The sequence below is a fragment of the Emys orbicularis genome, chromosome 1, assembly GCF_028017835.1.
Source record: "Emys orbicularis isolate rEmyOrb1 chromosome 1, rEmyOrb1.hap1, whole genome shotgun sequence".
NCBI lineage: Eukaryota > Metazoa > Chordata > Testudines > Emydidae > Emys > Emys orbicularis.
This window is the reverse complement of record NC_088683.1, coordinates 252,878,851-252,892,753: the sequence shown is the minus strand read 5'-3', so window position 1 is coordinate 252,892,753 and position 13,903 is coordinate 252,878,851. Positions and strand designations below refer to the sequence as shown.

The 13,903-nt window shown below is 41.6% G+C and overlaps 1 protein-coding gene across 1 annotated transcript in view; it reads right to left on the bottom strand.

The window, feature by feature from the left end:
• The window catches only part of NCK2 (NCK adaptor protein 2), a 173,523-nt gene extending 163,582 nt beyond the window's left edge, over nucleotides 1–9,941 (bottom strand). Inside the window, exon 1 of the mRNA XM_065416012.1 lies at nucleotides 9,883–9,941. The gene's annotated coding sequence lies outside the window, so the exon portion shown is untranslated. The remainder of the gene's footprint in view (nucleotides 1–9,882) is intronic.
• Between the last annotated feature and the right edge of the window lie 3,962 nt (nucleotides 9,942–13,903).

The following is a 13,903-nucleotide window of genomic DNA, read 5'->3' as shown; positions in this document are numbered from 1 at the left end:
TTCTGAAAGTACTTAATGAGTAAGGGTATTCTCACTCCACAAGCAGACCCATTAAATCAATCGCAAGGTACTATGCAGGGGTACAGAATCTGGCTGTAAATATAAGTTGACTACTTAAACTGCATGGCTACCAAAAGTTCATCATACAATTTTGCATATGCACTTTGACAAATTAAAGAATGCATGACTAGAGAACATCTGATCTACAATGCAACTTAGGCCCTGATCCTGCAAAGACTTTCAAATGTTCTTAACCTTACACACTATAACAGGGGTCGGCAACGTTTGGCACACGGCTAGCCAGGGTAAGCACCCTGGCGGGCCGGGCCAGTTTATTTACCTGCTGACGCGGCAGGTTCGGCCAATCGCGGCCCCCACTGGCCGCGGTTCGCCGTCGCCGGGCCAATGGGGGCGGCGGGAAGCGGCGCGGGCGAGCGATGTGCTGGCCGCGGCTTCTCACCGCCCCCATTGGCCCGGGACGGCGAACCACGGCCAGTGGGGTCCGCGATCGGCCAAACTTGCCGCGTCAGCAGGTAAATAAACTGGCCCGGCCCGCCAGGGTGCTTACCCTGGCTAGCCGTGTGCCAAACGTTGCCGACCCCTGCACTATAAGTAGTCCCATTCACTTCAATAGGACTACTCACCAGGCATAAAGTGCCTACGTTTTCGCAGATCAGTGTCACAATGTGCTAGTTAGAATGCAAATGATAAAGAAAAATTAAGAATGTTTTTGATACTGCTTTTAAATCACAGTAAGACTATCTTTCTGATTCCCCAATTCTGTGAGGGGAAAGAAAAAAGTTTAAAAATTTAGCAAAATGAACATCCACATCTTTAAAACAGAAAAAGAGTAAACGGTTATAAAATGGCTATTAACAATGATATTACACGACAGTAAAGGTAAAAAATACACACCGGCCATGCAAACAACTTTACTCATCACGGCTTAATGGACAGGCTAGTGTTCTTTTAAAGTAAGACTATATAATTTCAGATCATTAAGATTCCACATGCATCCCTTAATAGCCTGAGTGCTTATTAAGATGGGTCATCTTCTGATACTTGTGCTAAACACAAGCTTGATTACATCCCAATTTTAAAACAAATACAAATTACATAACCCTTACACAGATATCTGATTAAACTCCTAATATTCTCAAATTAGGTCATTCAGAATCCTTAATATTATAAAACAAAGTCTTTTGATGTAAGAAAATGTTAATCATTCAGTGTCAAGCGGAGGGCAGATCCCTTATTATAATGTTTATTATTTGAGATAATAGTGTTAACTTTCCTCTTTACAGATGTTAAATGGAATTCAAAATTTCATGTAAAAGTAAGTCCACAATAGAAATATTTTGTACAATCGCAGCACTGTTAACAGAGTCAGAGTGACTACAAAACCTGACAGAGCTAAGCAGTGACAAGTCATCAAAAAATTAAAAACAGGAAAAAACTGAGCACTTGGTAAATTAGATTCTTAATGATTCACATTCTTTGTAAAGAAAATATTTAACTATAAGCGCTTACTTAAATATTTTTGTATTCAACCTTTATGCTTGAAATTCTCACTGTTTTCCTTTAGTAGCCATAATACTGTATCCATTTTGTCATTATTTTTAATTAAAAAACATAAGCCTGTTGAAAAGAGACAAGAAAAAATAACCATTGACCATTGACTTACTTTGTCAAATTTGTCAAATAAAATATATTATCAAAAATAAAATTTGTCAATGGTTATTTTTTCTTGTCTCTTTTCAACAGGCTTATGTTTTTTAATTAAAAATAATGACAAAATGGATACAATATTATGGCTACTAAAGGAAAACAGTGAGAATTTCAAGCATAAAGGTTGAATACAAAAATATTTAAGTAAGCGCTTATTGTTAAATATTTTCTTTACAAAGACAAAGTAAGTCTTAAACAGGATTATGGGGGAATCTGTGTAAGGCTGACTAAATAAAGGATATGGTACCATAAAACAGAACAAATGGGAAGAGGGTAACTGCAACAACTAGCTGCCACCAATTTCTAATTCTTTAATGCTACAGAAGGTGCATAGACAACATTTTTCACTGATAAGAGAATACACAACTGTACCATAAAACCTGTATACTACTGTCAGTTTCATCTTATTTAAACTGAGTTGCCATGCAATAGTACATACTGAAGTACTATGCCTTCAAGTTACACTGTCGTTATGTATAGATTCTTTTCTAGGTTTACAAAACTTCTGAGTTTTGGTTTAAGCCAAAAGAGATGCCCAACTGCAACTGCAAGTTTACTGATAAATGTTAGTCAAAGCGAAACAACAAAAAATAGGAACTTTTGTATCACTGCTGGGTTTCTTCTCCTCTCCTTCCCATGACCTCCACGTGTCAGCTTCATGCTCCTCCCTCAATTGCAAAACTGAAGAGTGTGGTTGATACATTGACTAGTAGTTGCCAACGCTTCAAAAATTTTAAATAAAGCAAATAAATGCTTTCTTCTGACACAATATGCTCAAATTTTTGCTGCTTCGTACTTTTTCTAAAAGGGAGTTAAGTAAATATTGTACACATTTGCAATAGTTTATAAATTTATAAACTGATTAAAAGGGAGTCTTAAAATGAAACAAATGTGGTATTAATTGGTAAAAGTAAATGTTCAATGCCAATTTTATTGAATTTAGCATTTTTTCCAGCCAATCCAATTTTATACGTTAGTTGTTGGACAAATGCGAACTTTAAATTACAATGGGATCTTGTATTTCTGCTCCACTGAAGAGATGAAAGAATTCTACAATAAATTTTGCTAAGTTGTGGGGCTACATTAACTTATAGCCGTCTGTATTTCCACTCCATAGAATCCAGAATCCTTGCCAGTTCATCATGCAATAGTTGTGAAATTTAATAACCCTTTTAGTATGTTTGGAAGTACATCATACGTCCAGGAAAATGAACATGTGGTTTGTCATTATGACAGATTAACAAAGTGCAGCCCCAAAATGTTGTCTACAGATATGTTGCACTGCTTTTTGCACTGAAAAGTTGAAAAATCCTTCCCTGGTCACTATACAAAATGGCACCAGCTTTTCAACTAAGCACTGAATTTCTTTCGAACAGCATTCATTTAGGTTGACACTGGATGCCAACCAAGATGTATAATGAAGATGAGAAATAGAAAACACCAAATCAAAACACACTGCAATTTGAAGAAAGGAAGGGGAAGACCCTACATCTATACTACATTGGGTTGTCATCTCATCAGAACTAAAGCTAAAGAGGATACATTCTGTTCTGTACTCAGTTCTCCTCTAAGAAGTGGTGCTATGATTCAGCAAGTGGCAGTCTTAATTCATTAATGTCTCTAAGATACTTTGATAGTCTTAGATAGAAGTTCAAAATAAATTACTATTAAAATGGTAAGTTAAACTCTGCCTTCCTAAATTACTCCTGTAATGTCAACTGGATTTAGCGATCTTCGTTTTCTGCCTTATACTCCTAGTGTAGTGTAGCTGAGGGCTGTTAAACTGATATATTTTACCACAGAGGTGGCTAAAACTTCAGTGATGACTGAAGTAACTGTTGTATAGTTTTTAAAGTACTTTGGGAATCATATGGAATGGAAGGCTTTAAAACATGGTATTTCTTTGCTGTTCAGATCTTTATAACAATACATTTAATTTGATATATTTAATATAATTTTTAAAAAATGTTTTCTTCTCAAAATTATCTAAGCCAATTATGAACAGCCAGCTGCTCTTCAACATTTAATGACCTCTTTTAAAAATAAATAAAAGACACTATAGCTGATAGATGCAATCATTCCAAAAACAAACTCAGTCCTTTTCTGTGGAGATCAGTGTTGGTAACTTTCAGCACTAAGCAGCTAGCAACCTCCAGTGCTAGTAGAATCTAGCTTCTTGCCACAGCATAAGAAGCAGTACACTTCCCTTTACCAGCCCCTGCCCCCCATCCATCTTCCCATTGATGGCTCCAAGTTGGACTGAAAACCCATATTTGTGTCAGCCTGACCCACAGCTACTGTAAGAAGACTGCTGCCATTACTAAGGAAAGCAGCCAACTCCTGCGTAAAGCAGAAGCTGTTAGCAGCTGAGAAAATGAAAAGCACCTACCCACGTACTATAACAAAGGATGGGATTTAGTGCACTTGCTTTACTGAACACAGTCCTCAAGCTCTGTCCCTTTAAAAAGCTTCTAAATCCACCTGTATCCCTTTTTCTATTAAAATAAAAAACAGCCACAAATAATCTGGACCTTTCATCATCCCCAAAATATTAACCCGCATCAGGAAAAATGCTATCACTCTCCCCTTCTTAAAAAAAACACAATAAAATAAATTTGTAAAACAAAACGTCCCTTTAGGTCTGCCAGTGCATTTTCTTTTATTGTTGATCAGTTCAAACTAAGATATTTGGGATAGGATGCTTGTACAGCATCCAACCCATTATGAGCGCTTAAAAAATAATCCAAGTAGAATCCTTTGACAAGGTGGCAAAAAGGAGAAGGTGTGCTGCCCACCACAGTATCCAAGCTAGGAGACTAACTGTGCTTCTGACAGATTATGGACCATATCCTAGCTCCCAACCTGCTTTTCAAGCAGGAGTAAAGACATTTATTTAAAAATAAAAGCATTCACTTCAAAGGGCCCTTCCCGATTTGAAAGCAGACCTATACTATGTTTCCTATATCAATGGATCTTGACCATACTCGACATACTGTATACCTCAATATCTGCATTGCACTACATAAACAATTACCTAAAATACTTCACAGGTGCAACATGGCTGAGGTTAAAGTTGCTGAAGAAATCACTTTTCTGATTTCTATGTATTTAAATTTTCCAACTCAGACACTACATTAATGTAATATATATTTATATCTACATTCCTTAGAAGACTTTGAAAGTTGTCCTTCCTAGACCATTGCATGGTCATCTTGAGGTTTACCTACTTCACAGTATAAATACATACAAATTGAATATCACCACATTGAAACCTATGTCAGTTTTGACGCTGACCTCATCCACCAGGCAGGAAAGAAAATCACATTGCCATATAAAGCTTATTTCTGACATTCACAAAACACTCTGTTACAGCCTAGCAAATACAGTGGATACTTAGGTAACTAACCAAAAATTTTTCATAACATTCAGTATTTTTCAAATTCAACACTTTACTGAAAGTGGCTGGTGCACTCTTCTTGTTTCTATGCATATTTAGAACAGTTTAGCAATTATCAACATTATTAATTTAAATCAAGATTTTTTTTTATCCACACTTGAGCTTATACACTTAATAAAGCCTACTAAATCTTAAAAATACACTCTGTTGAACCAACTCACTATACAAGAAGTGTTTTTTCTCATGGGTTCAAAATTTAGGATCCATTCTTTTGTTAACAATGGAAACAAATTCATCCACTATGTGGAAGATGAATACTTTACACAGATCTGTTCTTGTAATTCAACTTTCTATTCCATTTCATGTTTTCATGCACTGTAAATGAATTCTTTTCATTTGTATTAATTAAAAATAACAAATCATACATTTCTGTAGCCCCTTCACCATGAGAAATTTCAAATCACTTAAAAAAACTAAACACCATAAAGAATTGCTTCACCCACTATTAAAGTGAAATATATCATCAGTTTACCTATACAGACCACCACTACAGAATAATTTATGATAAACTGGTTAATGTATCTAATAGCAACTGCAGGCAGATTTTCGTAGATAAAATGGAATTATCGAAAATGGAAATTGGCTTGGAACACTTGGGTCAACACTCAGTCTTGCAAAAAGTGCTATGGGTTGTTTAATGACCACAAGTCATTGGGACCTTGTTTAATATCTCTTCCAGAAGATGGTATCTCATAACAGTGCCGTACCAGCATGGGAAATTGGTTTAGCTGACTGGCTTTTCTATACATCAAGTTACCGCACAGCAAGCCAGGTTGTGAATAGCGCATCAACTTCCCACACAGTAACATCCTGTGCGGACACTGCTACAGTGCACTGAAAGTTCTGGAGAGCAACTTGGCCTGAAAGCATAGTTAGCCAAGCAAAAATCCTGAAGTGAGAGACTTGGCAAACTATAGTTTCAAGCCAAGCTGAACTCCAGGACTTTCACTGTGCTGCAATAATGTCCACACAGGACACATTACTGAACAGCAAGCTGGTGTGCTATAGTCTCACCCTGGCTTGCCATGTAGCAACTCGCCATGTAGGTGAGCACTTAGAGGAAATAATGCTACCTACTAAATGACCAAGACCAGCTGAGTTTTCCATGGAGATATTCCATCCAAATATTGATAGAGGTACCACCCTACTTAACTTGTGAGTGGTTTACAACAACATCTCACCCTATGGAAACTGAAGGCATTGTGGTATTTATGCATACCTTAAATATGATAAAAAGAAAATGCACTCTTTAGGTATTTTCCTTTAAGGAAAGTGAAAAAGCAGCTCTCCTCCACAGCAACTTGGCTCATCCCCAGAGGCTAGCCCTCCAAAACCAGGCTGAGCTATTTTGATGGAGCACCATGTCCAATGAGGCCTATCCAGGATCTTTCACCACTACTAAATTCATTTTGAACTCAAACTAAAAACACTAGAGAAACTAAATTTATAGCAAACCACTGGGAAATTACTTCAAATCTTTTGACTAGTTCCACAAATAAAATTCCTAACATAGAAAAAGTAATGATTACAGCCATGCCTTGAAAAATCCATTTATCAGGTTAAGTGGAAAGTTTTCCCTGATAAGTGGGCCTAAAGACAGCCTTTCAACCCTGAGCCAAATATACACTAATACAGTATTGTCTCCATGAGTCTCTAGGCAGCTCTGATGCTGCTGCAGCTCATAACTTGCCAAGCAGCAGCACCCTGAGTAACTCCACCAAGAAGCAGCAGTGTTAAAAAATAGACAACTCTAGTCAGTTTCACTATTGCTGTTGAGAACTGAAGCCAAAAAGGAAGCTGCTGGAATCTCAAATTTTAGGCTGCTGCTGAGGAAAGCCATGGATATCAGCAAAGGAACATACAACAGTTATCAACAGTGGAAAAGAACGCAAGAAGAATAAATTATAGGGAAGAAAAGAATAGCAGACCTTTGTCCTGCTCTCTCCCCTTGCAGCAGCCAGGAGATGCTGGGAGAGGTGTAGACTGGTGCAGACCTTTCCTCACCCAACTACACAGAGCTATCAGGAGGCTTTCAAGGGAAATGAAGGGGGAAAAAGAAGAAGAGATAGTAAATTCCCTCTGTTACAGCAGCCAGTGAGATGCTGGAGTTTCAAATTTATCAGACACCTACTACCCAGAGGTCAATATAAGGAACCATGCAGAAGGTAGATGTCTAATTACAACCTTTGTGTTTCTTTTGCAGGAGAGCAAGGGGAAGAAGATTTGGAAGATTATTATATGGCTCAAGAAGCTGGAATATGCCTTTCACCTCTGGGCAACGATTCAAATACAGCTAACACAGGCAGTGTCAAAATGTTTACCATCTTAAGGCTGTCCACTGACCTATAAACAATTAGTTGCAAATATTAGTCTTGATGATAGTAGGCAAGAGTGCCTCCAATCTCCACCCCTACTCACAAATATCTTCTGCACAACTGGCCTCCTTGTTGGAAGTCTCAGCAAAGAAAACAAGGAATAGTTATGAAGACTGAAACGCTCTCCATTGGGACATGCTGGTGGGATAGCAAAACTTGAAATATAAACTTAAAAACCTGATTGCTTGGGTCAGACAGAAGATTTCAGTTTTCAGAGTTGTAAAGACAATATCTTTCAGAAGCACTAAAATCACTAAGCTACCTACATTTTCTTATTTTGTAGTTACAGTTATGTCTACAATCCAAATATAAGATGTATTGGCATCATAGTTCCTAAGCAGTGATGACAGGCTAAGATTGCTTAAGAGCAGTTGCAGCAGACAGCAGGGTAATGACATGTCCCAGAGGAATTATTGTTAAGCTAAAAAGAGACCTTTTCTAAGAAGCTCTCATCTGGTAAGCACTTAAAAACCTAGACTTCTCCTCCGTTCTAAGCTACTGGCCCAAGTTCTGGAGAACAGAAGCCAAACATGGCGGAGCTAACTTGTATATATGGCATTAGGACAACACTACTGTGCCATCACTGAAAAGAAGTCTGATTTCCTATTGTACAGTAAGCTGCTACAGCAGTAGTATGGCCTTCAGAGACAACTACCACTCCAGCCCAAACAAGAAAGTGGAAACAGAAATGGAATCCAGATACACAAAGGGCAAAATTAAATAAAAAGTGTATATGGCACTCAAATTTTTAAACCAACACAGGAAAAAAAAGAACAATTTTAAGTTAAATTCAATATTTAGTTCACAACTTCATTTCAATATACACAGCTATTTACAGTGCAATGGTCCTCTAACAGGAGACATGAAATACCATGCAAACTACATTACATGAAGATTAATCAAAGTTGCAATTCTAACCTGAATTACTAACCTATTCTGCCCACACAGAGTCTCACAGAAGGCTATCTGTAGGTTTGTTTTTGGATTGTTTTTTATTAACCTAAATCAAATAACTGAGGTATTATTTTGATCCCCCGTCCCCAGCCCCTGTAGATTGCTCAATATTACGGATTATTAGTCTGGCTACCATAACACTAATATAAATGGGAAGTATCAGCCTACCACAATGTACTGACTTTAATGGCATTAAATGTAACACGATTTCTACAAAAGTGAAATACAGTTTTAGATATATATGCAAAGTTAAAACTCACCATATATAAACATCAGAATATTCCTATGTTGTAGCATCTGAAGGTTGTTTTGGCTTTGTTAGTTTGTTTGTTTTAATTGTGTCATGTGCTGGGTTTGATTTATTAAATAGGTACAAAGGGTCTAATCTCTAAACATGTTTTATAAACATGTATTACCACATATAAAAACGGAGTTCCACGCCCTAGTAAACAAATCACAGTTGTTAATTTTTGAATACTAATGTGTGTCAATGTTTCAAATACCACATTAAACTCTTCTGAAAACTTTATACGATACCAACTTTCCACTAGAAAGTAAACTATAACATTTAAGATGAAATAAGTACTAGGTGCTACTTGACGTAAATATTCCTAGTAAATTGCAGATGATTAAGTTATTAAAAACAGAAATGCAAATAATCCGTTTTGCCTTTGCCAATTTGCTTTTATTATACTCATACCATCTTTATTCGGGATTTATTATCACATCAGGAACTAGACATATTAAGACTGGTTATTTTATTGACGGGGTTATCATTTGAGTCCTAGCTGAGCATTGTTTTTTGCCCCTTTGCTTGTCGGGCTCTGAGCTACACAGCAAGACCTGGGCTGCACTTAATTTAAGCCATGTTAGAAGTAGCTCGCCTCCCGTGTCCGCCCGCAGAGCAGGGTGAGGCGGCGAGCCCGGCGGAGTCCCAGACCCCGGCTAGAGACGCAGCCGCCGCGCGGCTCTGCTCTGCCCCTTCCCCAGCACGGACCCTGCTACAAAACAGCAGCAGCAGCTGTCAGACAAAAAAAAACCCAACTCCGCGCGGACAAGGCGCTTGTGCGGCTCCATCGCCCGGACCGGCCTCCCCGCAGCCCCAGCGACCGAACGTGGCAGCGAAACACCCTCCCCCCGCCGCCTTCCCGCGGCTTCCTGCGGCCCCGGGCTCGCCGCCCCCGCCCAGCCGAGTCCCACCCACCCCGCCCCCTGGGGCTCCCCCCAGCGCGGGGCTCCAGGCCCGGTAACCGAGGGGGAAAGGGGCTCTAGGCCCGGCAGCGCCCCCCGGGGCCGCCCAACTCCCCAGCAGCGGCCGCCACAAGTTTGCGGCGGGTGCCGTCCCCTCCCGGCTGGCCCCGCTCTCACCTCGGGCCGGGCAGCGCTGGCTCGTGGCGGGCGGGGGCCCGGCGCTCTCCGGCCGCGGGGCGGGAGCGGAGCAGTAATGGCAGCAGTGGCGGCGGCGGAGGGGGGGGTCTCCCAGGCGGGCTCCGCTCTTTGTCTCGGCGGCGGCGGTTGGCTCCCCCGCGCGCTCTGCCCCCTCCCGGGCGGATGCGTCCTCGTGAGGGGCCGAGTCCCCCCCCTTCCTCTTCCTCACCCCTCCCCCGGGCCAGCCGGACGTGCCCAAGGCCCCGGCGCTCCTGCCTCTCCTCAGCCCGGCGGCGGCAGCAGCAGCAACAGCCCCTCCCCCCGCTACACACCCCTCCCCTTCCCTTCCTGCCTGCAGCGGCCGGGATCGGCCGGGAGGGGCGGACCCCTGGACTCCCCTTCGCTCCGGCCGGGAGCGGGGCTGGGCTGGCTCGGGGGCCGGCTCCCTCCCTCCTCTGCCCCCCAATCCGCAAAGTTTGGGGTGTCCGGGCCCGCTCCTAAGGGCGGAGCCGCTAACGCTGCAGGACGGCAAGGATCGGGCCCACGGCTGGGCATACCTGAGCTCTGTGAGCCGGGGCGGGCCAGGACTCAGGAGGAGCTGGGTCGCCAGGGCTGTGCTGCCCTAGGCGTGTGGGCCAAGCCTCGCCGAGCCCAGGCTGCGTGTGCCGGTGTGAGGGGAGCCAAAGCGGGTCGCTCTGACTGTAAACTGAGCAAAACTGACCTGGAGCGACTGAGAGAGACGGTGTGAGAGAGAAAAGATGGAGCCGCACAAAGCCGTTCCCCCCACCCACCCTCATTTGACTCTAGCAGCGCTACAGAGTTTGCAGCGTGATATGTGCCTAAGGCGTCCTTCGCAAGGGACTCTCTGCCTAACACATCCTTTGTCAGGGATTCACTCGAGAGGATTTCAGTCATTTCTCCTGCCGACCTGCAAATGTTTCCCTCTCCTTCCCGACAAGTTGAATTGGGGTTAGCTGGCAGGGCTGGGGACAAAGCGCTTGGCCTGCCCACTAAAAATAGAAAGCATTCAATGTTATTCCCCGAAGTGCCACCCTAGGGAAGGGAACTTTCAGGAATAGCATCACAGCGTCTAATCGAGCGGATTGGCCAAAGCTGTGAGGTCACTTGCAGAAGCTCTGCCTCCTGGAGGCAGGACTGGAGCGGAGGGAATACACCAGCTCAGAGAGCTCCTTAGTTAAAAGGTAATGGGAGTGCTGCCTCTGTGCAAGAAATTAAATGTAAAATCTGGTTACTGCAATAGCACAGTTGTGACTTTAAGAGCACAAAAATAGGAAATGCCCAAGTTAAATCCTCATCACTTTAATGTGTCCATATTACACATCTAGTATTTTGGATTATGTTGGGATGCTACAGTAAAGTAATAACGTTTAAAGCATGCATAGTATGAGAAAATAAGCATTGCTGCTTCCCATGAGAACCATAAATTTTGCATTTCCTGGCTTTTTTGCCATTGTAAACATTCAACTTCTATATTTTGTTAACAGATTTTTGTATTTAATTTTCCTAGGTTCTCCTCTGCTCTTCCCCTCTCCAAAACAAAAACAAAAAACTGTGTGGAAGACAGGAAAACTTCTGAAATCACTGAGACATTTTCCACAAAAGACATACCACTGCATAAGTATGCAACACACCCGTCCTGTTATGACTGCATCTCTATCTGAGTAAAGTGTGCCAGGTAGAAATGCTCATGCCAGATACACCTTAAATGAGTCAAGCAACCCCTTTGTCAATGCATGCACTGACTGTAGGTTCAGTAACATGCTCTCACTCAGCCCCATTGAAGTCAGTGGGGCTCCACCCAGGTAGAGGCATTGGCAGGATTTAGCTCCTAATTGTTTGACACTAACAATTATATATATTGTAATAAAACAAATGTCTTTGCCCACATCATTAACACTACCATATCAGTTTCATTTTGCCTTAAGAGTCATTTTCACTTTAATGTTCTTAGTAAAGCAATGTTGGGGTTTCAAATATGTTTGTTTGGAGAATGTTTTTAAACAAACAATGTTATATACACTTTTAAATGGAAAAAAATGTCTGTTGGTCTTATATTTTATAAATGTTTAAAATAATTGAAAATTTAGGCCAAATCTTAAATGCATGCTGCAACATATCATGAAAATGTCTATTGCCCATGCTCAGTTCAGTATTTTTTAATGTTAATAACTATGGGCGAATCCTCCTTCAATAGAAGTCAATGGGTGTTTTACTACTAACACCAGAGGGGTTAGTAGTAGTAGTAGTAGTAGAACTCATTGTTACATATGAGAGGCAGCACGGTCTAATACGGTGGTCTTCAACCTTTTGGGGTCTGTAGTTCTCAAAATACCAGCAAATCATCAATGACCCACCCTATGCGGGAATAGCAAGGGGCTATTTTGTGGGAGTAGGTGATAACAGGGTAGGAGGAGCTGCTGGTTGGAGTCTTGTAGGGGAGGCTGGCTCTACTGGAAGGTGGGTGGGGGTTGATAATGCCTGGGTACTGTGGGTTGAGGCTGCTAGTACTGCTAGGTAGGGGGCTACTGTGGGGTGGGAGGGAGACGGAAAAATTCCAGTGTTAGTTTTAGAGGTGGACCAGCAAGCAATGGGAGGGAAGAAAAGGAACTGCACCTTTCTCTATCCTCAAACTATGCCTGGTACCCAAGAATTTTTTGGCCTTATCTGGTGAGGTATGCACCATTTCCTGGTGGTGGTACCCAAGGGGTTGGCAGGACTCACAATATTGCCAACCCCAAATGTTCAAAAATAATGAGATTGGCTTTAAAATCATGAGATTATGTAAAAACAATAGATTTGATCTTTTTATTTGCCTTCCGCTTTTTGAGCCTTTAGGGTCCACTGGGGTCACATTTTGAAGCTATCTCCACAGCCACGAGGGCTAGAAAATTTACTTTTTCTTTAAGAGTGAAGGCTGAATTCATCACATATCCACTTGACTCCAGGAGCTGGGGCTTTTAAAAAAAACAGTAATTATCATGAGATTCATGACAAAATCACGAGAGTTGGCAACACTGCATCTATATAAAATGATCATACAAGATTAGAAGATGGGAACCCCTTAGTTCTAATCTTAGGTACTGATCACTCCTGGGCTATGGGTAGGGCCCTACCAAATTCATAGCCCTGAAAAACGCATCATGGACTGTGAAATCTAATCCCCCTCATGAAATCTGGTGCCCAGTTGGGGGCTCCTACCTTGCTGCTAGTCCCAGTCAGGGATGGGGAGGGACAAAAACTTCCTCTTCCCCTGCAGGGGCCACTCCCAGGGTGGGTCAGACCCACATCCGGGATCTCCCCTGGCTCCAGCTGTCAGCCCCACCCCCACCCCCCCAGCTGACAGCTTCAGTTGCTAGCCCCCCCTGGCACAGGGAGGGCACGGCTCAACCTTCCCACCCTGTGACACACACCCTCACCCTGACTGCCTTTTGGATTGGGACTCCCCACAGTTAAAACACTGTGAAATTACACATAAAAACATCTGAAAATGTGAAATTGACTAATTTTAAAACCCTGGCCATGAAATTAACCAAAATGGACTGTGAATTTGGTAGGGCCCTAGCTATGAGCAAGTCACAATCTTTTTGTGTCTCAATGTTCTCATCTGAAAAATAGTGATGATACAGCCTTATTCATTAGGGGACTGTGGTGATTAGTTAGTTAATATTTATGCAGTAAGAAGTAGAGAACTATGTAAGTGATAGATGCTATTATTAATTTTAAAATGAAAGTTTGTAAACTTAGCAAAACCTGCATTCCTCAGTAATGACTACTTACGCATAAGCTGGAAGTTTAAAGAAAAGTTCTGTCATTTTCTGCATTACAACCTGTATTAAGGTAGGGATGCATTCATAACAAGTAGCACGCGGGTATGTTGCATACATATTCAATGGCACATTTTTGTAAACAAATGTATCAGGATAGATTTTTTGTTAAGCTTTGATAACTCAGAAACTGCTGAAGGAATTTTCCACAAACTAAAAATAAAATAAAATGGAAA